Below are 26713 nucleotides of genomic sequence, written 5' to 3'. Positions count from 1 at the left end.
ATTTTTATACACTTACCCACCATAAAAATAAAATTACATGATGGAGTTGAAAACAGAAACAATACCTTAATATTCTCTTTCATGACTTGTATCCTTTGGCCTCATTCTATCCCTCATCATTTCTTAGCATTAGCTTCTCATGATCTCCTTTCTAAATGTTGTACCACAAATACACACACACACACACACACACACACATACACACATTTTACATGTATTTGTAACATCCTTCAAGATAGTACATTTCCACATTATATACATATATATATATATATAATCACTATATATATATATATACATACAGTGTACATATATAGTGTATACATATATATATATATATATATATATACATACACACATATATACATATATACAATGAATGTTTGGGTTAACCTTCCTATTTCATCTACCTCTATCCCTTCTTATTATAGTATTTACTGTATTACAAATTAAAATGAGGCATTCTAATTTATGAATTTAGTAATTCATTTAAAATGATAAAAGGCTACCTAAATAATACATCTCAATTAAAATAAGAATATTATTAAAACTTGCTAGAACAATATCACTGATTTACAGTTTTTAAGATGTCTTTAAATTTTGGCTTAATGAATGTTAAATAAATTTCATATCAATGTCTATATTCTTTCTGTTGTGATAAGCAAATTTGACTGAACTAAAACAGACCCGAAATAAAAATGATTATGGTTAATTGTTCTTGATATCATATCAGTCATGACTAATAGTACATTAGAAGTCAATTACTATATTAAAGTCAAAGCTGAATCAAGAAACAAAATTTATGCACTGTTTCCTTACCATGCATAGGTCAGTTTCATCTTTGGAGTATTGCTTTTATTCAGGCATGAGTTCCTATAATCCATCTATTCTTTGGAGAAACACCTGTTCATAGAGTTATACAGACTATGCAAAAGATAGCACATTGCCATAGAGCTACATTTGTTAACACTCCCTGTCAATTTTGTTAAGGGATTTAAGAGCTGGGAAGCAGTAAGCCTCTTAATGTTAGATATGTTTTCTGAACTTCCAATTTCTATTACAAATACAAAAATCTCCAGTTTTTGTATTGGGAAAAAGTGATGTCTTCATAGATTGTCATATTCCATTGTGTCAAATGAAGTGGCTGCCCAGTTCTAGAGATAATCCTTGCGTGTTGCTCTCACAAGCAGAAGTGCTGCTTCATTGGCAAAGCATTTTTCAGCTCCTGGGATTTCAGGTCAATTGCTCAGGAATGTCATCCCAGGGACTGTGCTGTTGTAACAGACACTTGAGACTGAACAATGCATAAGGACCCTAATCATTCTGGATGCTGAGAAGTGCAAAGTTACGGTTTGGCGTTGTGTGAGAAAAGAAGACAGAAGGCAAAATAGCAGGAGACTAAGCTTGTTCCCTCAAGCCCCTCCATGATGGACACCACCCACCACTGGATGCAGAACTCATAAGCTTGCACCCTCAAGCACTTTTATCATGGGCATCCCCCATTTCTGGTTACAGAGCTTGCTGGATCTCAGCACCTCTCACCACGCCTCACCACCTAACACTACTGCACTGAGAATAAAGACTCTAAAAATGTGCCATGAGGGATACACTCAAGCCAAAGTCAACATTGCTCATCTCCTCTAATCCCTTTGACAAGGCTCTTCTGAGAGTAACAGTATTGGAGGGTCTTCTTCCAAATTCTTGGCAATATTATCTAGTAGAAAACATGCAGAGTCAAGATGATGAAGAAAATCTAGAATGAAGAGCTACGGTTGGCATCTGAACAATCTGAAAGGCAAACCTCTGCATATGTCCCCCATGGAAGCTGTGCCTCTATGCTTCTATTCCTTCATCATATCACTGAAATTCAAAACAGAAATAGTGCAGGAGATGGGGTGCATGATACAAAGACATGAATAAACACAAAGACTACAAAATGAAAAGACAGCATGAGAAAGGGTTTGCCTCCCGGTCAAACACATCACTCCTGCTCTTAAAAATAATATCTTTTATTCTCTGAAACTACTTTCATACACTTTATATTCATCATATACATCCATCACTAACTCCCTCAAGCTCCTCCTAGTGCCCCAGCCTATCTTAATCTCAACTCATGTTTTCTTTTTGCTTTTAGTTTTTATTAATAATAGTCTTCTGAGTCCAATCAGTGCTGCCCATGGACACATGGGTGTGGGGTCATCTACTTGGGCATGGGAAACCTACCAGTAGCCATGTTGCAAAGGGGAGTAACTCTTCCTCTCTCAGTAGCCACCAACCAATACCTCCTCCAATAGGGGTGTAACTTTGGGTCCCTCTTTACCATTTATGCTGGAATAGTGATTGGCTTGATCTAGTGTGGATAGCTGTAGGTGCCGGAAGTTTATGCATATAACAGCCATGCTATGTTCGCATGTCAGTATTTTATAGCCTTCTTTCCATCTACAGGCTCTCTCATTCTCTCTACTCCTCTTCTGCAAAGTACCCAAACCTTGGATGAAGGGAATTTGGTAGACAACCCTTCCACAGCTGAGCACTCAGATTATTTATACTTGGGACTGGCCAATTATGAGTCTCTGCATTAACCACTACCCATGACAAAATGGAGCTTCTCTGATCAAAATTGTGAGCAGCAGAGATCTCTGTGAATAAAAATATTTAGAATGTAGTTTGACTACATGGCCACTTAACAAAACAACAGACTTCATATTCAACCTAAAAGTGGTTGGTCACCCCTATAACTACCATACCACAATTGCATCTGTGGGAACATCTCACCATCTATTTTAGTATGTTGGGTCCAGCAGTGGACATGTCCATTGATATCCTTTCTTCTCCAGCAGCCTATATATCACCTTCTGGTAGTATGTAAGTTATCCAGGAGGGTGAAATTTGGTCAAAAGGTGGATTTCTCTGTGTTCCACATTCAGGGTGAATGGTCTTTTTTTGAAACAGGCTCTCTCTATGTAGTCCAGGCTGTCCTGGAACTCATTATGTTGACTAGGCAGATCTCAAACTCACAGAGATAAACTACCTCTGCCCTTGAAATTTTGGGATTAAAGCTATGCTCCACTGTGCCCAGACACACAATATTGTCTTACCCTCTTATAATGGGCAACTAACAGCAATAGCAGTAGCCTGTGTTGTTTTGGTTGTGTCTAGGTTCTCCCATGTGAATAACCTGTAGGGTGAGATCCCATGCCTGGCACTGAGGTTTTCATTTAGTAACCCATATCATCTGGTCGCACACTGTGCAACCATGCACACATGTTCAAACTCCCCTTTTAAAATATATCTTCTCCCATCTTCACCTTCTCCGTCCCCTATCCCCACTTAACCCTTTAACCTAGAATATACAACCCCTCTTCTTTCACATCATTGGTGTCCTATTATCCCTGTAAAACTTAACTAATGGGGGAAATTAAAGTGGATTTGGTACATTTCATGAAAAAAAAAAAAAAAGGGAGTCATTACTATTTTAAGGCATTTGTTTGTGTGTAGAAAGTCCTAACAGGAAAGTGTACACTGAAGAATAAGTGAGTTAATATGAAATTTGGGGTTAACTTTGATGTAGTCCAGCTGGGTTGGGAAGCCAATTAAACAAGGCTGGTCAGGAGGTGATTATTTCTAAAACGTGATGGGGATGGGGGAGCTCACCATGCCTTTCTTTTTTCTTGACATATGGTTGGAGATGCCCATCTTAAAAGACAGTTGATAAACAAATAACATTCAGGTGGCCCATGCTTGTAATCCCAGCACGAGACACTAAGAATGAAAGGAATTGTGAGTTTGAGGCAAACCTGAACCATATAGTAACACCCTAGCTCAAATAGACAAAATAGAAAACAAACAAACAAACAAACCTAAACCAACATACATCTGGAATATTATTACTACTATGAAGGGAGTTTTCTATGACAAAATGGAAAAAGGCTTTTATGGTTACTTTTTACATTTGATGTGCAATAATGTAGAAGGGTCTGGTTGCTGCATGTTCTGGGTGTCTGTTGGTTCGAGGCTCCTGAACTCCAGCTCTGTGCCAGTTGCACAGGTACAACTTCGCTGGGAGTCTGGCCAGGCCTTATTATGCTGTGTTGAGCTTTACTGAGGAATGAGGGCCTAGGCAGGAAAGGAATGTTGGACCATTAAAGGGAAAAAATCTGACAGGAGCTACAGTGACACCTTCTGGTGGCTTGCGTACAGTGCGGTCCCATTTATGAATACTGTTTGAAAGCCAAGCCACAAAGGGGTCCAAAAGGTGGACAGAAGTACCCCAGTCAAATGTGAGCATGAAGCAAGCAGGCACTGCTGTTCTAATATCTGACAAATCAGGCTTCAAACTGAAACTAAGCAAAAGAGCTAAGAACAGATACTTCATTCTACTCAAGGAACAGTTAACCAAGAAGACATTACTCTGTGTGTGTGTGTGTGTGTGTGTGTGTGTGTGTGTGTGTGTGTGTACTGTATACACACACATATGCATCCAATTTCAGAAAAATATTACTGGATTAAAAGACACAGATTAACACCAACCCATTAACATTAATGTTAGGTGATTTCACTACCCAACTTTCTCCAATAGAAAGGTCATCTTAACAAAAAAATTAGAGACGTAAGAATTAAATGACAACATATATCAAATGGACTTGCCCATATCTACAGAATATTCCATCCAAGCATCAAAAACTAGACATTCTACTCAGCAGCACACAGAAGCTCCTCTGAAGGAGACTACATCCTGGGACACAAAACAAGCCTTTACAAGTCCAAAAAAATTGAAATCACCCCGTGTATCTTATCTGAATGCAATCTAATAATACCTAAAATTGACAACAAAGAAAACTCTAGTAAATACACAAATTTATGAATATTAAACAATTCATTACTGAATGATAAATAGATCAAAGAATAAATCAGTAAAAAAATAAAAATGTTATGAAATTAAATGAAAATAAAAACACAATAAAACAACACCTCTGGGATGCATTGAAAGCAGTCCTGTGAGGAAAATTTATAGCTCTGAGTGCCTACATTAAAAAATAAGAATGAAATAATAAAAGTCAGAGCAGAAATTAATGAAATAGAAACAAAACAATACAAAGAATCAATGAATGTAACAGCTGTTTTCTTTCTTCCTTTCTTTCTTTTTTCTTTTCTCTTCCTTCCTTCTTTCCTTTCTCCCTTTCTGAGTCTCTCTCTCTCTCTCTCTCTCTCTCTCTCGCTCTCTCGCTCTCTCGCTCTCTCGCTCTCTCGCTCTTTCTTTCTTTCTTTTTTGAGAAAATGAACAAGACTAATAGGCCCTTGACCCACTAACTGAAAGGAAGAAAGATAAGACCCAATTTGATAGAATCTGAAATACAATGGAAAACATTACAACAGGCACCAAAAAAATTCATAATATTATAAAAGGCTATTTTTAAAACTTGTACTCCATTAAACTAATGGAAAACTAAATGAAATGGTTGAATTTCTAGATTCAGCCAGATCATCAAACTAACTCAGAAGTCAATATCCTAGACAGACTTATAACAAAGAGATTGAAATAGTAATAAAAAGTCTTCCAAATGTCCATGGCCCATGTTACTACAGAGAGCCATAGGAACCATGGGTGTTGAAATCCAAGCACTAGGAAATGGAAACAACCAAAATGTCCTACACCTGGCTGATGGATAATGAAAATGTGGTACATATACATTGTGGAATACTATTCAGTATGAAGAAAAACTAGGTCATAAAATTTGCATGTAATGGTGGGAACTAGTAAAGATCATATTTAGTGAGGTATTACTGACCCAGAAAGACAACATCACATATTCTCTCTCATCAGAAGCTCCTAGTTCCAAATCTTTAGATGTGAGGATATAAACTGGAATAACTGTAGGAACTAGGAAGATAAAAAGTACCATTGTCAGGGTGGGAGGGTGGGGGAGCAATTGAAAGGAGAAAAGTGGGTAATAAGTTACCTGATGAGGATAATGGGGAAATGTGGGGCTTTAGTGAGGGGGGGAATGTCATAGTTTGAATGAGAATGGCCCACATATTCTTGTATATTTAAATGTTTGGTCCCCAGTTGGGGGAACTGTTTGGGAAGGATTAGGGGGTATGGTCTTGGGAGGGGGTGTATCATTATGTGTGGGCTTTGGGTTACAAAAGCCCAGTCATTCATTCTAAGTTTTCTCTCACTCTCTCCTCTATCATCTATCTATCTATCTATCTATCTATCTAATTTATCTCTCTCTCTCTCTTGGTCTTGGTGTTTTGTCATGTCAATAGAAAAGTAACTAAGATAATCAGGATGATGAATACAGAAGAAGGAGAGAGGAAGGAAAAATAATAATAGGAATGTCCAATAAAAATCACAAGGAAACAGATAATCATCTGCCTAAAATACCTATGCATATGTCAATGTATAAATGTGTATGTATAGTTTAAAGGAATTGTTTGCATCTGAGCTAACAATGCTTCATCTATGAGCCATAGACCATCTTTCAGAAATCCAAGACAGGCATGACTGTGGTGATATTGTGTCCCTCAATATGTTGTGCACCCTAATAAACTTATCTGGTGTCAGAGAACAGAACATCCACTAGATAGACATAGAGGCCAGAAAAATGGTGGCACACACACCTTTAGTTCTAGCCTTCTGGAAGCAGAGATCCAGATGGATCTCTGTGAGTTCAAAGCCACACTGGAAACAACCAGGCATGGTGACACATGCCTTTATTCCCAGCACTTGAGATCTCATGTCTTGCTTGGGAAAGACACATGCCTTTAATCCCAGGAAATGATGGCAGGAAGAAGAAAGGCATAGCATATAAGGCATGAGGACCAGGAACTAGATAGAGGTCCTTTTAAGCTTTTACGCTTTTGGCAACAGTTCAGCTGAGATCCATTTGGATGAGGACTCAGAGGCTTCCAGTTTGAGGAAACAAGATCAGCTGAGGAATTGGTGAGGTGAGGTTGGCTATGGCTTGTTCTGTTTCTCTGATCTTTCAGCGTTCACCCCAATACCTGGCTCCAGTTATTTCATTTATAAGACTGTTTAGCAATTTGTCTGACACATGAGAAGTCCTCTTTTGAGTTGTTGGTTAGGGTTGGCTAAGAGAAACATTGGAGGCTATTGCCATTGTCTTTGGCTACTACCCCTGCCTCCAGAGCTGGGAGATAATCCCCTATTTCTGAAGACACCATGCACTTTGGACACAGGGTCTAGAGGCCCCAAAATCTAGAACTGGATCTGACCAGAATGCCTCTTCCCTGAGGACTATATTACATGGTGCCTTCTCAAATGAGGACAGCAACCAGCACTCATACCTACTTATGATGGGTGTGAACCTCATCAATGACCAGCATGGCACAATAACCCTAAAGGTGCAGTACTAGTGTACATACCTGGGTAGTGACCAGGTGACCAATTGAACACTCTAATTGGACTCAACAAGAACAAAATCATAGCTGGTACTGCAAACCTAGCCAACTACCCAGGGTTAATAAAGGACTGAATCTTAGAGGAGGACCTATATTTGCCACTTACTAAACTAGCACAATCCTTAAATATATTCTAAATATTTGCCCTTATCTAGTCCCCATCCCTCATCAAGTAAATTTCTCTTTGCAACAGATGGAGACCACTGGGGAGAAAAACATACAATAAAAATGCAGACTGTGGAGTCCATCCCCAGTGGATATATCTATGAAAAATTCCTATACTGAAGGATGAGGGAACATTGTAGATGAGGGGAGCTGAAAGATTGTGAGAGCCAGAGGATCAGGGACTCTGCTGTGGGACTGTGTTTCCAAGGAATGTCAGAAGCTACACCCATGCAGTCTTACCAACATGGCTGTCTAAGCATGAGCTGAACAAGAACGACAATAATAGACAGATTAGCATGTATGGGGAAACCTCAGGAATCCTCAAGCCTATGCAAAGAACCACGGGGAACTAAGGAATGTTGTGCCATTAGAGAAATCATCTTCTCCAGGGAAGAACACACCAATTAGTTTTCCAATAGCAAATGGTCAGCCCTGAAAACATGCTTATTAGGTAACAGACTGAGAAGGTTATTTTTATGTAGAAATACATATACAGGTATATACATATACATTTATCTACAAAACAACAGTTAATGAAAAAGAGGCCATGGATTTGAAAGAAACTAAGGGGTGGATATATGGGAAAGTTTGGAGAGATAAGAGGGAAGGGAGAAATAATGTAGCTATACTATAATCTCAAAAAGTAGAAATAACTAAAAATATAAAAATAGACATAGAAGACCAATAAAACAAAAAAAGAATAAGAAAAGAAAATCAGAAAATATGTTTTCTACAGTCAAATGTTGTGTTCTGTTAATTAAATTGTATATTATTATCACAAAAAAAGAAAGAGGTACACCCAGTAGGAAGAAATCTTGGTGTCTCTTGTGTCTTTCATTCCTTCCAAGTGTTCAGAAGCCATCTGACTTCAGGCAAAGGTGTCACACCAATAATATGTCAGACCAAGGTGATCCAAACCAGTAAAAGCTAGAAGTTTGGTTGCCTGGGGGTACCTGCTCTTGTACCGAGGAGACCTGCCCTATGTTCTTGTTCCTTCAGCTAGTTTGGCAGGATGACCCACATTATTTATGAATGTTTTATTTACTGTTTGTTCTCATTCCTATCAGGCCTCTTTTGGCACTTTGTTCAGGTTTAGTCAGATTTGAATGTTTCTGACAAAGTCCTTCATTTAATTAGAGGAGGTAAATTTATTAGTTCTTCATTTTTACAAGTTATGAAATTAAGCATATAAATGGTAGGATAAACAATTCCATTACTCATCATTCAGTGCTTTCCAAATTCTTCCTTGAAGCTGGGGAAGGAAGCATTTGCAATCCACCCCAGTGGTTTAAAATGCAATAAAACAAAGTACAAAAAAAGTATATATACATTTCCAAAAATTAAGTTCATGCATTGTCATCTGAATGTCCTTCTGAACCTTTCTGAGGGCATGGGTAGGAAAGAATGTGTGGTTTGGGAGTGTTTAATAGATACCTTCGATTTCCATGCGCCTTTATCAAAGCTACGTTCAGACAGTCAGTTTCTGTAAGACAGATTCAAAGCAGAAGATTATGTAAGCCAGGGAATTCATGCCAAGATTATCTGAACATCTTTTTTTAAACCATGAAGTTTCTCCAGTTGAGTTCACACACACATATTTCAAATGTGCTCCTCCTCCTACATCTCTGCTTCCTCCTTTTCCTTCTCTTCCTTTTCCTTTTCCTTTTTTTTTTTTTGTGGTTCCTCTTCCTCCTGTTTCTCTTTCATCACTTATCTACTTCTGTTCTTTGACCTACCCGTGTTCCTTCAGTACTAACTACATACTTGCCCTTGCAAGGTGAACCCACAGCCCTGCCTCAGGAACTGGGCATGGAGCATTTCCGGGTCAAACATACTGAGTACAGCAGAGGAGCTAACATACCTGTCACAACTGAGGCAACCTTGGCCAAGAGAGGCAAACTTCTGTAAACACTGTGGCTGAGGATGCCTGTGGGAACAAACCTACCCATCATGCTGTTGAGTTTACTTAGGCAGCCTTCACTAGGCATTGCTGTGCTTGGGGTCCAAAAAGAAATGGACTGTATGCTGACTAGTTTTCTGTGAATATGATGCAAGTTAGGGAAGAAGGAACCTCAACTGAGAAATTGCCTCCATAAGATTAGCCTGTAAGTAAGTCTGTGGGGGCATTTCTTGATTAATGATTGATGTGGGATGTCCAAGCCCACTGTGAGTGGTGGCACCCCTAAGTGGGTGGTTTGGAGTTGTATAAAAAGGCAAGCTGAGAAAGCCATGAGGAGCAAAGCAGTAAGCAGCATTCTTCCATGGCATCTGCCTCCGTTCCTGCCTCCAGGTTCCAGCCTTGAGTTCCTGCCTACGTTTCCATTCATGCAGCAAGTGGGGACTACTACAAAAACCACAACTGGTCAATATGCAGAGAATAAGTGACTAGAGGGTACCCAGTCATAGTGGATACATCAACAACCCCCACACCTAAGACTCAAGGGAACCTTACAGAAGAGGGAGCAGATCAATTGTAAGAGCCAGAGGACCAGGACTAGATGTCCTTGTGAGATACAGTTTTCTATACATAACAAGGAAACTGAACACAGGGAATCTTAACAATATGGTTGCCTAAATAAAACACAGAACATTGACAGCATCAATTGACATGCCAACATAGGTGGGGCAGTTCTCCCAGGGCTTCACCCCTAACTACAGAGCTACAGGAAAATGATGGCTGCTGAGAGAGGGAGAGCTAACTGAAAAGACTAGTGTTGATGAAAAGCATAGGAAGGACATTTAACTTATCTATTATGAAGATGGAAACATAAAGGGTACCAGTAAACCCAAGTTCATCTTTCAGGTTCTAATTTGAGTTTCATGGTTAAATACAGGAAGAACTGGGGCATAGTCAAGATGGCACATGCATATTTACAGCAGTCATGTCAAAATGAGGTTCCACCCATCATGGTCTCAGCTCCCATGCTACAAGTTGGTCCATTTTTTTCCATTTTATCAGTTCTTTGAGAATTATTTATGGTATCTTCTTCTATTGTATTCATGCCCCCTCTCTCTTCCCAGCTCCTTCCCCAGTTCCCTGCTATGGTGGTTTTGAATGAGAGTTCCTCATACGTCTACGGCATCTAAATACTTTGTCCCTGGGGGTAGTTTCAAGGTTTCAGAAGCCTCCTGCTATCCTCAGTACACTCTCTGTGCTTCCTGTTTGTAGTTTTGAGATGTGAGCTACACCTGTTGCTCCAGCCAGCATGCCTGCTGTTTGCTCCCAGGGTACCCTCCCACAAATGATTCTTTTTTAAAAAATCATTTTCTTTTTTAATTAATTAATTTATTTTACATCTGGACCACAGCCTCCCACCCTCCTCTCCCCCCACTCCTCCCCCCTCCTTCCCTCCTCCCTCAATATACCCCCCCCTTATTTGCTCAGAAAGAAACTCCCATACGTTTCAACAAAGCACAACATATCAAGCTGCCATAAGACCAAGCACCTCCCCCATATTCAGACTGGGCAATGCAATCCAGCATGAGGAATATGTTCCCAAGAGCCAGTCAAATCACCAGGGACACCCCCTACTCCCATTGCTAGGAGTCCCACATGTAGACCAAGCTACACAACTGTCACATATATGCAGAGGGCATAGGTCCGTCCCATGCATGCTTCCTGGTTGTTGGTTCAGACTCTTTGGGCTCCCATGAGTCAGGCTAGTGGGTTTTCCTATGTTGTCCCTGACCCTCCTGACTCCTACAATCCCTCAGCAGGACTCTAGAGCACAGCCCAGTGTTTGGCTGTGGGTCTCTGAGTCTGCCTCCATCAGTCACTGGATGAAGGAAGGCTCTCTGATAACAACCAGGGTGATCACCAATCTGATCACAGTGTGTGGCCAGTTCAGGCTATACACCCACTGTTGCCAGGAGTCTTAGCTGGGGCCATCTTTGTAGAGTCATGGAAATTTCCCTTTCATCAACCTTCTCCCATTTCCAGTCATCACAGCACTGTCTCCCTCCACCCACTTCCCAACCCAATCCCTTAAGTTCCCATTCCCACAAGTCCACCCAGGAGATCTCTTCTATTTCCCCTTTGCAGGGAGATCCATGTACCCACCCCCCTTTGGACCTCCTTGTTACCTAGTCTCTTTGGGTCTGTGGATCGTAGCATGGTTATCCTTTACTTTACAGTTAATATCCACTTATGAGTGAGTACACACCATGTTTATCTTTCTGGGTCTGGGTTGCCTCCCTCAGGATGATTTTTTTTTCTAGTTCCATCCATTTTCCTTCAAATTCCATGATGACATTGTTTTTAACAACTGAGTAATACTTCATTGTGTAAATGTACCACATTTTTTCTATCCATTCTTCAACTGAGGGGTATCTAGGTTGTTTCCAAGTTCTAGCTACTACAAATAAAGCTGCTATGAACATAGTTGAGTAAGTGTCCTTGTAGTTTGATTGAGCATCCTTTGGGTATATGCCCAAGAGGGGTATTGATGGGTCTTGAGGTAGATCGATTTCCAATTATCTGAGAAATTGCCATATTGATTTCCAAAGTGTCTGTACAAGTTTGCACTGCTACCAGCAATGGAGGAGTGTTACCCTTGCTCCAAATCCTCTCCTGCATAAACATTTGTGTTTTGTGATCAACATAGCCATTTTGAAAGGTATAAGATGAAATTTCAGAGTCATTTTGATTTTTATTTCCCTGATTGCTAAGGATAATGAACATTTCTTTAAGTGTACTTTGGCCATTTCAGATTCTTCCTTTGAGAATTCTCTGTTTAAATCTGATTGGTGCTTTTTAGTAAATACAGATTCTAACTGCCTGTTTCTCCTAACATGGCCTTATAATATCGATTTGCAAGGGATAGCTGCTTGCTGAAAGGGATAGCTGCTATGAAACTGAAGGTCCTGCTTCAAAGGTGACCCAGGAGATGGTTGGAGATTGATGCAGAAATTCAAAACTCCTTGGCATGGGACCAAGGGTACAGTCATGGCTGATTTTAATATTCTGATTGACTGGGTTAAGAAATACCTAGGGCTTGGGCTGGAGAGATGGCTCAGAGGTTAAGAACACTGGCTGCTCTTTTGGAAGTCCTGAGTTCAATTCCCAGCACCCATATGGTAACTCACAATTATCTGTAATGAGATCCGATGCCTTCTTCTAATAAATAAATCTTAAAAAAAGAAAGAAAGAAAAAAGAAACACCTAGGGCATTAGTGAGGTACACCTTTGAAGTGAGGACCATTTCATCACAGGATTAAAAGAAAAAAAAGAGCTGGGCAGCACAGTAGAGCTGACTTTATTGACAGGGGTGCAGGTGCACTGGCCAAGAGAATGTGAGCCTGGGAGATCTGGCCCCACCTCTCATCTGCCATATTGTGGTATGGGTAGGGAGAGATACTTCACCACCACCACCACCTGTGGCAGGTGAGAGAGCTGGCCCTGAGGTCATAAGAGTGGGAGAGCAGTCCCTATTCCTTACCAGCTATAGTACTTGGGAGAGTGGCCTCTGCACCTCTCCTGGGCAACATAGTAGAGCTGGCCCTGATGGTCCTGATGTGGGAGAGCTGACCCTGAGGGCATGAAAGCAGGAGAGCTGGCCCATCCCTTGCTCATTGCTGCCAAGGGTGAATTAGCAAGGGCAATGCTGGAGAACTCACCCTGGTGGTAAAGACAGGGAAGAGCTAGCAGGCTAATCAACCCTGCAACTACCCAGGCCCAGAACCAGGGTTATGTGTTGGCCCACCCCAACATCCACCCTATCTCTGATCTGCTGGAGCATGTGAAGGGGCTGGTCCCACAGACCTAAAGCTGCAGGATCTCCATGATACAGGACAACAACAAGATATTCAAGAGGAGTCCCAATAAGGGCCCAGCATCAATGGTGTAGCAGAAATCAGAGGCCTCAAGCCAGACCAATGATTCCTTGAAATGAACACTTATAAGTAAAGATATATGGTCAAAAGGGTTGGTTGTATTACTCACTGTGTCACACTACAACTTCTATGACAAAAATTTTCTTTTATTTTCTTTTATTTTTATTTTATTTTATTTGGGGCAGGGAGGTTTCAAGGGCAGAGGGTGGATACAAAAGGCCAGGAAATGAATGGGATCAAGATGCAAGATGTGAAAGACAAAAAATAAAAAGAAAGTTAAAAAAGAAAAAAAATGAGAAAGCCAGCTAAGTGCCAATTCTCATCTTTCTCTGCTTCCTGATCTGCCCACATGTGAGCAAGCAGCCTCATGCCATGGCTGCCACAGCCACATTATTTTTTCACAATTCTTGGTCATGCAATGAAGGACTGTACCTTCAAAGTGTGAGCCAAAGTAAGTTATGCCCTTATTAAACTGGTTCTTGCCAGTGTTTCATCACAACAACACAAAACATAACTCCTGGGACTTTAGAGAGCAAGAGAAACAAAGGTTAGGCCCAGAGAAAGATACTGAGAAAAATCTCCTACCACTGGGAGCTTTATTATGTGGGAATCTGAAAGGATAGGCTCAGGTTCTACCAGATAAAGCAAGGAGTCTATTCCCAAAAGTTACAAAAGAGGGAGGGGTCCTTATACCACAAGGAAGTGGGCGTGGTTAATATATTACCCATAATAGGTGACAAGAATGAGAGAGCCCCAGAGTAGAGAAAGAGTGTAACTCTGGCATTGCCTTCCTTCTCAGTGGGCTGGAGCACATGCAGGCAAATCCTTTTTTCCTATGGTGTGGTGGCTCCAGAAATTTGCAGAGAACAGCTGTGTATTATTCTTAACTAATAGGAATGGTAGCTCCCAGGTCTGTGTTGGATTCCAGTGTGTTACCTGAGGTCTTCACAAGGACTTCACCTCTTGTTACAGCACCTTTCTCAGTCTTGAGTGCTAATGCCTGCTTATGTAAGTGGTACCTGCTCTGGCCTGAGTATGCTTTGATCATGTACACCTAAAGACTGTACATTGCTAGCTTGGTTCCCAGTGTAGTGATGGTGTGATGTAGAACCTTTAAAAAGTGAGGCCTGATGGGAATTAATTAAGTCAAAGGGGGCAGTACCCTTTGGGAGACACTAGTGTAGTTCTCCTGGGCTCTGGTTACTTCCCAATAGAGTGAGTTATTTAAATGGGGGTGGGGTGGAGAAGAAGAAAAGAAAAAGGAACAGAAAACCTAACCTAGTCCCCGAATCTCTCTGGCCTCCGGTTTTGCCATGTGATCTCTTCTGTAAATACTCTTTCCATTGTATCTGCCCATGAGGTCCTTAACAGAGAATGAACAGAGGAAAGCTGTAGCTAGAGTTTTAATGGTCCTGCCTGGCCCATGATCAGGACAAATCTCTCTTACCCACCAGCCCCACAGCTGCTCAGACCCAACCAAGTAAACACAGAGAGACATACTACTTGTAAACTGAATGGCCGGGGCAGGCTTCCTGCTAACTGTTTTTATATCTTAAATTAACCCATTTCTACTAATCTATAAGTTACCACGTGGCTCATGGTTTACCAGAATCTTAACATCTGCTTCTCATCATGGCATCTGGCAGTGTCTCTCTCCTCAGCCTTTCACTTGCCAGAATTCTCCTCTTTCCTTATCCCACCTATACTTCCTGCCTGGCTACTGGCCAATCAGCACTTTGTTTATCAATTAATCATCCACAGCAGAAAGCTCTCTTGGACTCCCATTCTCAAACACCATGGGCTAAATAAGCCTCTCTTTTTATAAATTACTCAGTATCAGGAACATTGTTCAGCAACAGAAAAATGGGAAAACACAGTACCATAGAGGTAGAGGAAGGCTGAAGCAGGCTCTTGGGATACCGAATTAATTTCTTTCCAGATATGCCAACACTAGAAATTGGGAGCTAGGGCAACATTTTCTCCAAATGCAATTCTATCATGGAGAAAGAACCTGTCTTGGTTAACTTAAACTATTGACTTCACACAGCCGAACATCATTTGAGAAGATAGCCTCAACTAAGGAATCATCTAGATCAGATTGACCCATGAGCACTTCTGTAGGGAATTGTTTTGTTAATTGAGATAGAAAGGCCCAGCCCACTCTGGGCAGTACCATTCCCCAAGAAGATGGTCCTTGGTTGTATAAGAAAGACAGTTGAACATAGGCATGTGTGAATCAACAAGCAGTGTCCACCATGATTCCTGCTGTACTTATTTCTCTGGTTGTACTCATTTGTGCAAAAAGAATGCTATATGAAATAGCCAGCATGTCTGCCTTCAGGGTCCTCCCTTGAATTTCTGCTTTGATTTCTCTCAGTCAGGAATTATAAATTGTAAGTTCAATTAAACCTTTTCCTGTGTAAACTTCCACCAAATTGAATTTAGCAACTGGCAGACAAATGAGATGCTTGTACCTGTCACCCTCCCAAGCCCCCCTGTAGGGGAAGACAGCATGCTTTCCCTTCTGTCTGCAAGGATGGAATGTCCCTAGGTCAGGCATAAGCAGGTGGTCCTTTAAGGAGAGCAGTGGTCAATAGTGTGCAAGGAAAAGGCAAGCAGTTCTTTTAGGCTAATCTGCTTTTATAGAGATGTCACTTCCTTTCTGTTGTGTTCCTGGATTCAGCTGTCAGCTCAAGTCATGCTAACAGAAGATGATGTGTCAATTAAGCCTCCTTATAAGATTTCCTGTTCAGTCCTTCATTTGAACATTTCTGATATGATTATAATTCCCAGTCCTTAATTCCCTGGCTTACTTAACTGATGTGTCTTCATGCCCCCCTGAAGAGTAATCTGCTGTCCTTTTCATTCCCTTTTGAGGAAAGACCAACCTTAAATAAATATGCATGTGTACATTTTACACATCTTTTTCTTGATTTTATGCATGTTGTTTTTAATAATGATGACCGTACACATTAATCATTTGCTATTTGCTCACATGAGTTTGGGGCTAGACTAGATGACCTTCAAGCTGTGGAGTGCCTTGGAGTAGCTCAACTTTGCTCAGCTGACATGTATACAAATAGTAGCATAAACACAAAAACCTAGGGTGAAGGGCAGCCTGCACTGCTGTGCTTCTGTCCTGTTCTTTATCGTCAACACCTGATAACTTACACCCTTGTAATGACAGAATTGGACTCTCTCATGCAGCAGCCAGACATGGGAGCTTCAAGACAAGCTTTTCATGAGCAGGTGCCCCAACAGGTTTCAGCTGCTCAGTCATAAAGATGGGTTTGCAGTTCAACCAGGCTATGAAGATGGCAAAAACAATGTGACCATGCAAAGCAGACAGAGGAAACTCTTGAGATGCTGTTTTGGGGCTAAGAAAAAAATATTAATTTCTCAGGTGTAGCTGGAGTTATCTCCAGTCCCGCCCCCAGGCCTCAGCCACTCAGACCCAAATAAACACACAGATGCTTATATTATTTAAACAGTTTGGCCTAATGGCTCAGGCTTCTTGCTATCTCGTTCTTATATCTTATATTAACCTATTTCTATTAATCTAAAAGTTGCCACATAGCTTGTGGGTTACTGGTACTTTACATCTTACTTCTCATGGCAGCAGTGGCTGGCAGCATCTCCTGACTCAGCCTTCTGCTTCCCAGAATTCTCTTCTCTCCTTATCCTGCCTATACTATACTTCCTGCCTGGCTACTGGCCAATCAGCATTTTATTTATCAGTCAATCAGAGCAAAACATTCACAGCATACAGAAAGACATACCCAGCACTCAGGCACTATTAATAGGCACTTCATAGATTTTTGTACATTAAGAACCTAATGATATAACATCTTAACTTTATAGCCAGTGTTGAGAACTAGGCTGAATTGGAATTTCCTCTTTGCAGTTTTATATGTAATAGGTAGTGGAACTGTCACCAAAGCTCCTTGCTCTGCTGTGTGCTCTGTTCAGCACCTGTTACCTAAAGCCATCCTCCTCTCCAGGTACTTAATACCAGCGCCCTCCTCAAGTACTTAAAATACCAGCACTCTCTTTGGGTACTTAATGTCATCACCATCCTCAGATATAAACTGGATCACTGTTGCTAACTAGCTGGGATCAACTTTTCATCCTGATTTTAGTGTTTCAAATAAGCATCTCTGCAGTGCCTCATCAGAGCTGTGTCAGATGTAACCTCTGCTCCTTTGAGTTCCCAGGGCTTGGACACTGGATGTGAGTAAAGCAAGTAATTATCTTGAAAAGCAACGATTGAAAAAAAAATATGAACTCATGTCCATGCCTTCCTATAAATTTTAGAAGCATTTGCTATAACCTCAGTTTTAAGGGCTTGCTTATGAGCTCATTCATTATTCATTAATAGTCTGTGTCTTGCTGAGTTTTCTGTGATCTTTCCAGCAACTTCCAAGGGATTTTCTACCCTATAGCAAACATCCACATTTCAGACTTTCCTTGCACATATAGTCAGAACTCATCACCATCCAGTACTGACTGCCCTGAGCTCCATCTCATAAAATGAAGCCATACAAAATTCCCCAAATGTCTCCTAAAAATCTGGAGAAGATCTATATGTATGAAAAATGTGGAGGGAGGCTGTTACCCTCTATCAGGAAGTCCTATCTGATTAGATTCCAGGCCAGTGGGCACAGAAAATCAATAACACCTTAAAACTGAGGAATAGGGGTCTGGTGTGGTTGCTTAGCAGTTAAGAGCAACTGATGCTCTGGCAGAGGATCTGAGTCAAATCCCAGCACCCATGTAAGGCAGTCCACAACTGTCTGTAATTTCTGCTCCAAGGGATCCTACCCCCTCTTCTGGCCTCAGGCCACACACACACACACACACACACACACACACACACACACACACTGTGTGCACATGCACAAGTGTGTGCTCACATGCATGGACAGGCATACACACTTAAATTTAAAAACCTAGAGATATATCAAAAAGGGAAAAATTATCAGACTCAAATGTAAAAGCAAAACCAACAGATCACGATCAGACATCACTCTGCTGAGGCTGTTGTATAAAACTCCACTGGGTTAGAGTGTCTTGGGAGCAGTTTGCTTGGGATTGTGTTTTAGAGTTGCCTTTAGGGAAGTAGGAAAGCAGGGCCAGACAGAGGGGACAATGAACTAGTCCTCCTTAAATGGTGGGAGCTGTACTGTTGCTTCAGAAGAGGCCAGAATTGAGGCTCATCTGAGACCTCCTGGTGTCTCTGGGTGGCAGATCACTCTGCATAGCTGTCATCTGCAACTTAGACAAACCAAAGACTGGCATAGATGAGAACCAGTGTCCCTACTACTGGGGATTGGAGACATTTAGATGGATGTGTTAGGTCTCCTATGGCTGTGACAAAACACCCGATGAAAGCAACTTAAGGAAGGCTTTTGTTTGTTCGCTGGCTTGTTCCTCATAGTTCGAGAGTACAGTCTGTCGTGATGGGAAAAGCATGACGTCAGGAGCAAGGCAAGCTGGTCACATTGTATTTGTCATCAGAAAGCAGAGAGCTTTCTTCTTCCTACTTAGTCTAGAACTAAGAACTAGAACTAGAACATGAGATGGTGTCACTCATGCTCTGTTCTCAGTCAGACCTTTCTAGATACAACCTTATGGATACACCAGGAGTAGTGTTTCCATGGTGATTCTAAACCCAGTCACATTGAGTGAAGACGGGTAGTTGCATCCCAACCACAGAAATCATGTCCAGTAAGAGCCTGAAGGCAGGGGTGCCAACATGTGCTCTCTGGGTTCCAGCTGGACCTTGGGCACGTTCAAGAGATTGGCCTACAAAGAAGCCTATCTTAGACAGCATGACACCCATGAAACAATTAAGGTTTCAGGAAGAGATGATCACAGTGAGTGTGACAATAACAGATAGAGAAATGTGAGGCTTAATGGCCAAAGAATTTTTTCTTTGAGCTGGCACACATGAAGTATCTTAAAATAAGCATAAGAGAGGCATTTATGAAAGCCTGGACATAAGAATTTTAGCTAGTCAAATTGAACAACCCAGATAACCTTTGGGACACTGGATCTGGGCCTTTTAAGTGGTAGGGCCATCATTCCCAGCAGCCAAGCTCAAGAGCCGAGGCCCACTTTCTAAACACAGACTTGAGTTTTCACTCTGAATACTGCCTCTTAGTTCCTTTTCTTCATAACTGGTCTGTGAGACAAGGAAGGTATCTCAGAGGTCTTGCTGTCCCTCAGGTCCTTAGACCTGATTTTCCCCTACTTTTTCACATCAGCTAATCTGTGAAAGCAACTCCTATGATGGGTAAGATCATGTTCTCATGGGTACTGTGTTATATGAAACTGATGGCATACTGCTGGGTGGCAGCCAAACCATAAAGAGATTGGCCATCATCACCCACAGGGAGCCATCCCTCTGAGAGCTTTGTGAAGGTGATTTCAAGGAATTGATAAATACCTGGGATGGAGATAGGAGTACTTGGGGAGGCACTACTGCAAAAGCAGAGGTTTTGGAACCACAGGAAAAATAGACTAAAAGCCTTTTCTAGGTCCAGATCAATGAAAACAGTGCAAGCTACAAACAGGAAACGGGTCATGGTGAAAGCATCATCATGCAATGGGTCTGCTTCTCTTCCTGCAATCTGTACAGGAATAGGGGTTTGTACAGTGCTGGGAGGGTCTTTACTTGGCAGCGACAGCCTTCTGCACCAGTGCTGTGGCGGTGGACCTACACAGGGAGAGGGAAACGGAGGCAGTGAAAGTGCCCAATGGCAGCACTTAAACACAAGCAAAAGAGAGGCATCTCATGGAAGCTAAGAGAAGTGAGGCAGCTCTGAGGAAGTGCAGCATCAGATGGTTTGTGAAATAGTGTACATTTCCATATCACCCTGCATTGGAGAGCATCTGAAGATGTGAGCTGGTCTTGGCAGACGTGTTGAGCCAGTGGGCTTATCCATATTTTTAGTAGGGTACCAGTCACATCCTGTGTGCCATTCCCAGTCATGTATCAGCTCATCCTAACACACAGTAGAAATTATGTTTTAAGAGTCCAAGATCCAGAGGGGATCTATGGTTGGCATGTAAAATGAATAAAAAAAATTCTTTTTTTGTTTTTAATTTTAGCATTCTGTACAGATCGAAGTAAACGTAAACGTAAAAAGTTTAAGATTCAATTTGTAATGTAACACCTCTATCTTATTTCAATGTCAATTAAAAAAACAAAACAAAACACACCAAGCACTATGAAAACATACCAACGAAGATCACAAAATAACAAAAAACAAAACAAAACACTTCATAACAAATTCTATCCAACTCTGAGAAGAGCTGCTTCCTGGTGTCTTCACATCCTTCTTTTCTGGGTACTTACATATGGGACATTGTTTCCTTGGATGAATGCATCCTCGGACTTATTCTTCAGCTGTCCATTTACATACTCTTCTTTCTGCTCAAATGCTATATTCATGTAGCCATCCAGGCAGGCCAGGACCCCTCGATAATCCACTCCAGAATTTAGTTTTACTACAACTGACTGTCAGATTATTTGCTTTAAAAAGTCACTAGGGGTTTGCTTCCTTAGACTCATGTTTAACAATCCTCGTAGCCATATCTGGAGCCCTCCCAGGCTGGACCTCTGTGGACACACTTGGCACAAACAAAATAGAAAAATTAATAATAATAAACAAAATAGAAAAATTAATAATAATAATGAGGAGGAGGAGGACGTGGAGGACGAGGAGGAGTCCAAGATCCTGTGGCTGTCTCCTATGTATGGCTTGAGCCTACAATCTACCAGCAAAGCAATTCCACCTTTCTCTTTTCTCTCAATCTCCCTCCTCAGATGGAGGCCCTTCTTCCTCTCTTCACTGCCATTTATAGAATCATGCCACTGCTTGTCAGTTCTGTGCCACATCTTTGTAGTTTGAAGATGAAAGGATTGGAACAGTGACAGAGAATGGGGATGACCTAAGTACATAGTGTTGTGTAAGTTTTCAGTTGTGTTAGCCCTAGCAAAATATATATCAATCACTCTGGGCATTCTGAGATAGTGATATATATATGCTCCCCAATAGTAATTGTCACATCAGAGTGCCAGAATTGCAGATTTTCCCAAAGACCATGCCAAATTCATATGATTTGTTTTGCTTAAATGTATGTATTTCCACTGTGTACATGCCTGGTGCTCACAGGAACCAGAAGAGGGTATTGGATCACTTGAAAGGAGTTATAGGCAGTTGTGACTTGCCATTCAAGTGCTAGGAATCAAACCTGGGTCTTCAGCAAGAGCAGCCAGTGTTCTGAACCTGTAAGACATCTCTAGCCTCTGCAGCTATGGACAATTGTATCAAAAGAACTTACACAAGCCTATGTTTGCCTATACCATGCCCCTACACTTGCCTCAGTCTCTGAATATGTTCATAACTTCCTATGACACATTTATTCTCATTGTAATGCCATTTGCCATTTTTTTTCACAAATAAACATCATTCTTAGGAGCGTATCTCTCTGCTTCTCTGTTCCACAGTATCATGATGTGCACAAGAGATGGTGCATTAAATATGTGCACAATGGCCTAAATGGAGCTTTTAGGAACTAGAATCTGTCACTCTACTAAACTTGCATTATGAAAATCTGTTTCTGGTTTTATATATTTCAAGTGGGAAGCTAAGTACACAAATTGCTTCAAATTAGAGAAGACAGTCTTTGTCTTCAAAGTGCATGTGGCTGTCACAGGCTAAATTATCCTCGGGTACTGCATGGCCATGCATTTCTGGCAGTATGATCTCATAGGTCAGGCTGTATCTCTGCATGTCCCAGGGGAGGCACAGATTTACACTGGCTAATGATGGCAAACTGTTGTGTTGCCTGGACAACTAGCCATCCAATCGGGGGTGTGTAAAGTATTGTTTGAAGATATGCATGTGTGAAATATTGAGCTATGACCTGTGTGAAATATTGAGCTATGACCGTAAATGGACATGCCATTGAAATCTCACTTGGGAAGCTGTGGTTCCATTCAAATAAGATATTTACATGCATTATCTTGCTGTATGTAAGGGGATGAGTTTTATGTCTCCACTAACATTGAGAATAATTTCCTCAGAGACTCACAGAGGGCCAGAGGGGGGAGACCAGGAGGCTTTCAGAACTATCTGTTTTATATCAGCTTCCCTGTAGTTTGATTGGCTTGGAGTAAGTGATTTAAAAGATTTTCTTTATCATGAGGTCACACCACACTGCTTATTATATATAAAGCAAGTTTACCAATATGTTCAAGGTGAACTGGGATGGCTAGAGAAGTAGAAGGTAGTTATAAATATCAGCTAAAATTACATGATCAGTTTACAGAATGTGGTTTGCAATTGCCAAGAATGTTTCTGCCCTGCCTTGTTAAAAATGTTTGAGCACAAACATACATATGTCAGCTTTCCTCTATCTCTTTACTATTTACAGTGTTGAGATGAGAGTTATGGGATGCAAATATATGTTATCATCTTGAAGTTATGGGTTCTAAAACAAAAGACATTCCTCAAAGACCTTTGCTGTCTCTGTGGGGGGAAATGGTGTAGTTTCAGGTGACATGGGAGACTTAGATTATGCTGTGCCAAATGACGACCTTGTTATTGGCTCAGTTTGGAAGCTGATCATGACATGTGTTTGACTATCAAGTTGGCAATGGGTGGCATTGTGATTAATAGTGACTGTCTAATTGCCAGGATTTAGAATCACTAATGGAAATATGTCTCTGATCATTGTCTGTGAGGGATTTTCTATGTTAGGTTAATTGAGATGGGAAGCCCCATTCTAAACATGGGTGATGCTGTTGCATGGACTAGGGGACTAGAATGAATGAAAAAGAAAAAGAGCACTGAGCAACATCACTCATTGCTCTCCTCATCCTGACTGCGGACACAATGTGGCCAGCTGCTCCATGCTCTGACTGCCATGTCTCTCTGCCATGACAGACAGTCTGTGAGTCTTCCTGCCTAAATTGCTTCTGTGATGTATGTTGTTGTAACACAAAGAGAAGTAGTGTAGAGAACAGGGGCTACAGCCCACCGCTCTCCCCACCTCGAGCTAGCATGATCTTGAATTGGCTATCACTGCCTCTTTACATCCCTGCATCTCTATCTATTGGTACCTTTAACACCTATCTATATGGGATTCCTTACCTTCTTCTAATTTTATAACCCCTATGCACTTTGTGACCATTTAAATTTTAGTCATCTAATCATGCATTAATAGTAGAATCTACCATATTCCATGTGGGCTTCATAAGTTAACCCAGTGAGCGTCTTGGTTTTCCTTAATATACCTAATCAACAATGGACAGATATGAGGTAAGAATCTGATTACTGTAATAAGTGATATTTCCATGAAAGGAGAAACAGAAAATGTCAGGGTAGTGTAGAGTCACCTTCTTAGGTCCCTTTCTTCTGAGCTTGGAATACTCTGTTTCCCCTCCAGTAGAGTCAGGACACCTTCAAGATTATTGTCCCTGACACCTCTTTGGGTCCCACAATAGCAAGGAATGAGACAGAAAAAGCTCTGATACAATGGACTGTCTACATTTAGACCTTAGGGAAAAGCTATTTCAGCACTTGTTGACTAAGGTCCTGGTAGAAGTTTCAAGAGACAAAGACAATGAAGACAATCAGGCCACTGCCCATCTAGAATCTAGATTTTGAACTCATTCCTAAATCGTACCACTGGAAAGTCTGATACAGCTATGTGCCTTAAAGCCCCGCCCCCCCTCTCTCTCTCACACACATACACACACACACACACAGATGGAGAGAGAGAGAGAATATTTAGGGGTAGCTATTCCCATAGAAAGCCCAGGCATAAAATAAAAAAACAGGGACATAAGACTGTCCTCACCAGGGAGCAACTGCTGTTCAAGAATGTTACTGTATAATGGAAATAGATGTGATCGTGCTGATACTGTATGAGTCCACCTTGTGTTCATAGTGGCCATGTCACTGTTTAGGGATCCACAGCAGACTCTTAATGAGCCTTCACAGACTTTTAGGGTAGACATTGTCTCAAATGTTGAAAGCACAGGGATGTAGCCTGTAGCCATTGTCTCAAGGACATACAGTGTGAGCCCAGGTACCCTCTACAATAGAAACACATGCTACCCTCCTGAAAAAAATGCTAAGTAGAAACATTAGGAGTTAAGCAGATGCATTTGTTCTAGCGTACAGGGGCTGTGTGGCAGATAGTGAGTGAAGACAACAGAGGGACATTTGACTGTAAATGTCCCTCAGTGTTATAGCTAAGTCCAAGCTTGTGTGCTATTGGGAGGTGCTGGAGCCTTGAAGTGCTGGGGACAATACAGGGTCTTTATAACATTGGGAGCATGCCTTGAAAGGGAGAGACCTGTCACTCCCTTCTTATCTTCTATGTCCTAGCTGTGAGGTAAGCAGTTTTTCTCTGCCACGTTTCTAGCTATGATATATGGCCTCATCACCAGTCCCAAAGCAGCAAGGCTGTTATGGGTGGACTGAAGTCATCAAAGCTGTAAGCCAAAATCACCATTTCTCTCCAAAAGTGGATCATGTCAGGCATTTGCCATAGTGACAGCAGAGGGAAGGCACTGAATGAATGGCTAGACTGACTTCTTTTTGTTTTGTTTTGTTTTGTTTTTTTGAGACAAGATTTCTCTGTAGCTTTGGAGCCTGTCCTGGACTAGCTCTGTAGACCAGGCTGGCCTCGAACTCACAGAGATCCACCTGCCTCTGCCTCCTGAGTGCTGGGATTACAGGTGTGCTCCACCACCGCCCGGCTTAGACTGACTTCTTCATGCACTCTGTTCTCCTCTGAGGAAGCTCAAAGTCGAAGGAGGCCAATGTAGTGGGATAGTCCTGAATAGACTGGTAGAGGTCAAATATTAGCCATTCATATTCCCTGAGACTTGACTTTAATTCCTCTTTGACTCTCTTAATTTTTAAAGATTTATGTTCCCCTTGGCGTTTTTGCTTTTCAATTGTATTTTCTCTTGAATATAAACATGTACCTGTCTTATGAAATCATGGTACAGAAGAAAGGAGCCTGTTCAGACATGAGTGCAGTTAGGACCTTCCGGTCCTCTTCCTTTCCTGCTTCCAGGTTAGAGAGCCAAGGGTGGAGTGTCTCCTCTGCTGTTCTTCTTCAAGTGCTTGTGTGAAGCCATAAATTACAAGAGAAAAGCAGCATAATTGGTGGGATGAGGTTGCATGCCTCTCTACCCCCTAATCACTGCCCCTTCTGCTTTTCAAAACTAGAGCCTGTCTTTATGCCTTAAATGTCTACCAGAAGCAAATGCCCTGAAAATGGCATACTTGATGGAACTCAACTCTGAAGTATTCACTTATTTCACGGCCTCCATTTCCACAGCTCTGTTTATATAGCCCACCTCAAAGTTTCTGACAGTTAAGATCAAATTAAGCATTGAACAGGGCTATGAAAAATAAACTCTTGGAGGAACAAAGATTTGGAAGTGCCAACTTGCACACTTGTGTGGCTCAGATAAATAGGCAGGCAGGAAGAACACAGGGCTGGTTTTGCTTGCATGGTTTGTGCTGTCCACAATGGAGGATAAAGCTGCCAGCATCCAGAGTTCTCATTGAACATTTCTCTTCCTCCCTGTGGGACCTGAGTTGAGGAGGAAGAGACCACTTGCTGTTCTGGGTCACAAGTATTCTGACCATGGTATACATGAGGCTTTACAATACAGCTTGCCTTGCCCAGAAATCACTTTGGAAGAGGAATAAAATCTCCCTGCTTCATAAGCAGCTTGTTTAATTCAACTACACAGTCCTTTTCTCCATCAGTCATATTTAATGAAACAAGCCCACAACAAATTTTAATTAGGTAAAAAATACCTGGGAAAAGCAAAATGATGTCGGCCCTCAAGCACATTACTCCCCTGTCATATTAAGTACACTGAACATCAGGATTCTTATGCACACGGTTGCCATCAGTGGCAGGTGTAGAGATTGGAGTCCTTTTCCCAGGAGAGACCAAAGACATGGGTGTAAGTATACATGTGTATTCTGCAAATGGATAAACTTGTCATGTGATTGGCTCTGAGCAGATCTGATACCCACTGCTGCCTTGTGCTCATTCTCAGTTGGTGGAAGGCGTCAAGAAACCTGAAAGAAAAGACAGACAGCACAAGCTACTGAGTTTGAAATGTCTCCAGCGGCAGCGGCGTCACTCATCCACAGGGTGACACAGTTCTTCTGTGGTTTGAGCTCTTAGTCCCATTTTCTGAAGCTCTGAACAAGATTAGAAGCACAAGATATTTCATGGAAAA

The 26713-nt window shown here is 41.5% G+C and overlaps 1 protein-coding gene and 1 pseudogene across 1 annotated transcript in view; one reads left to right on the top strand and one right to left on the bottom strand.

Moving 5' to 3' along the window:
• The window catches only part of Gabrg3 (gamma-aminobutyric acid type A receptor subunit gamma3), a 611436-nt gene that overhangs the window by 392404 nt on the left and 192319 nt on the right, over nt 1-26713 (top strand). The window lies entirely within an intron of this gene.
• LOC118584808 lies at nt 20756-20998 on the bottom strand (annotated as a pseudogene).

The sequence above is a fragment of the Onychomys torridus genome, chromosome 1 (genome assembly GCF_903995425.1).
Source record: "Onychomys torridus chromosome 1, mOncTor1.1, whole genome shotgun sequence".
Lineage (NCBI taxonomy): Eukaryota > Metazoa > Chordata > Mammalia > Rodentia > Cricetidae > Onychomys > Onychomys torridus.
This window is presented reverse-complemented; position numbering and strand designations above follow the sequence as displayed.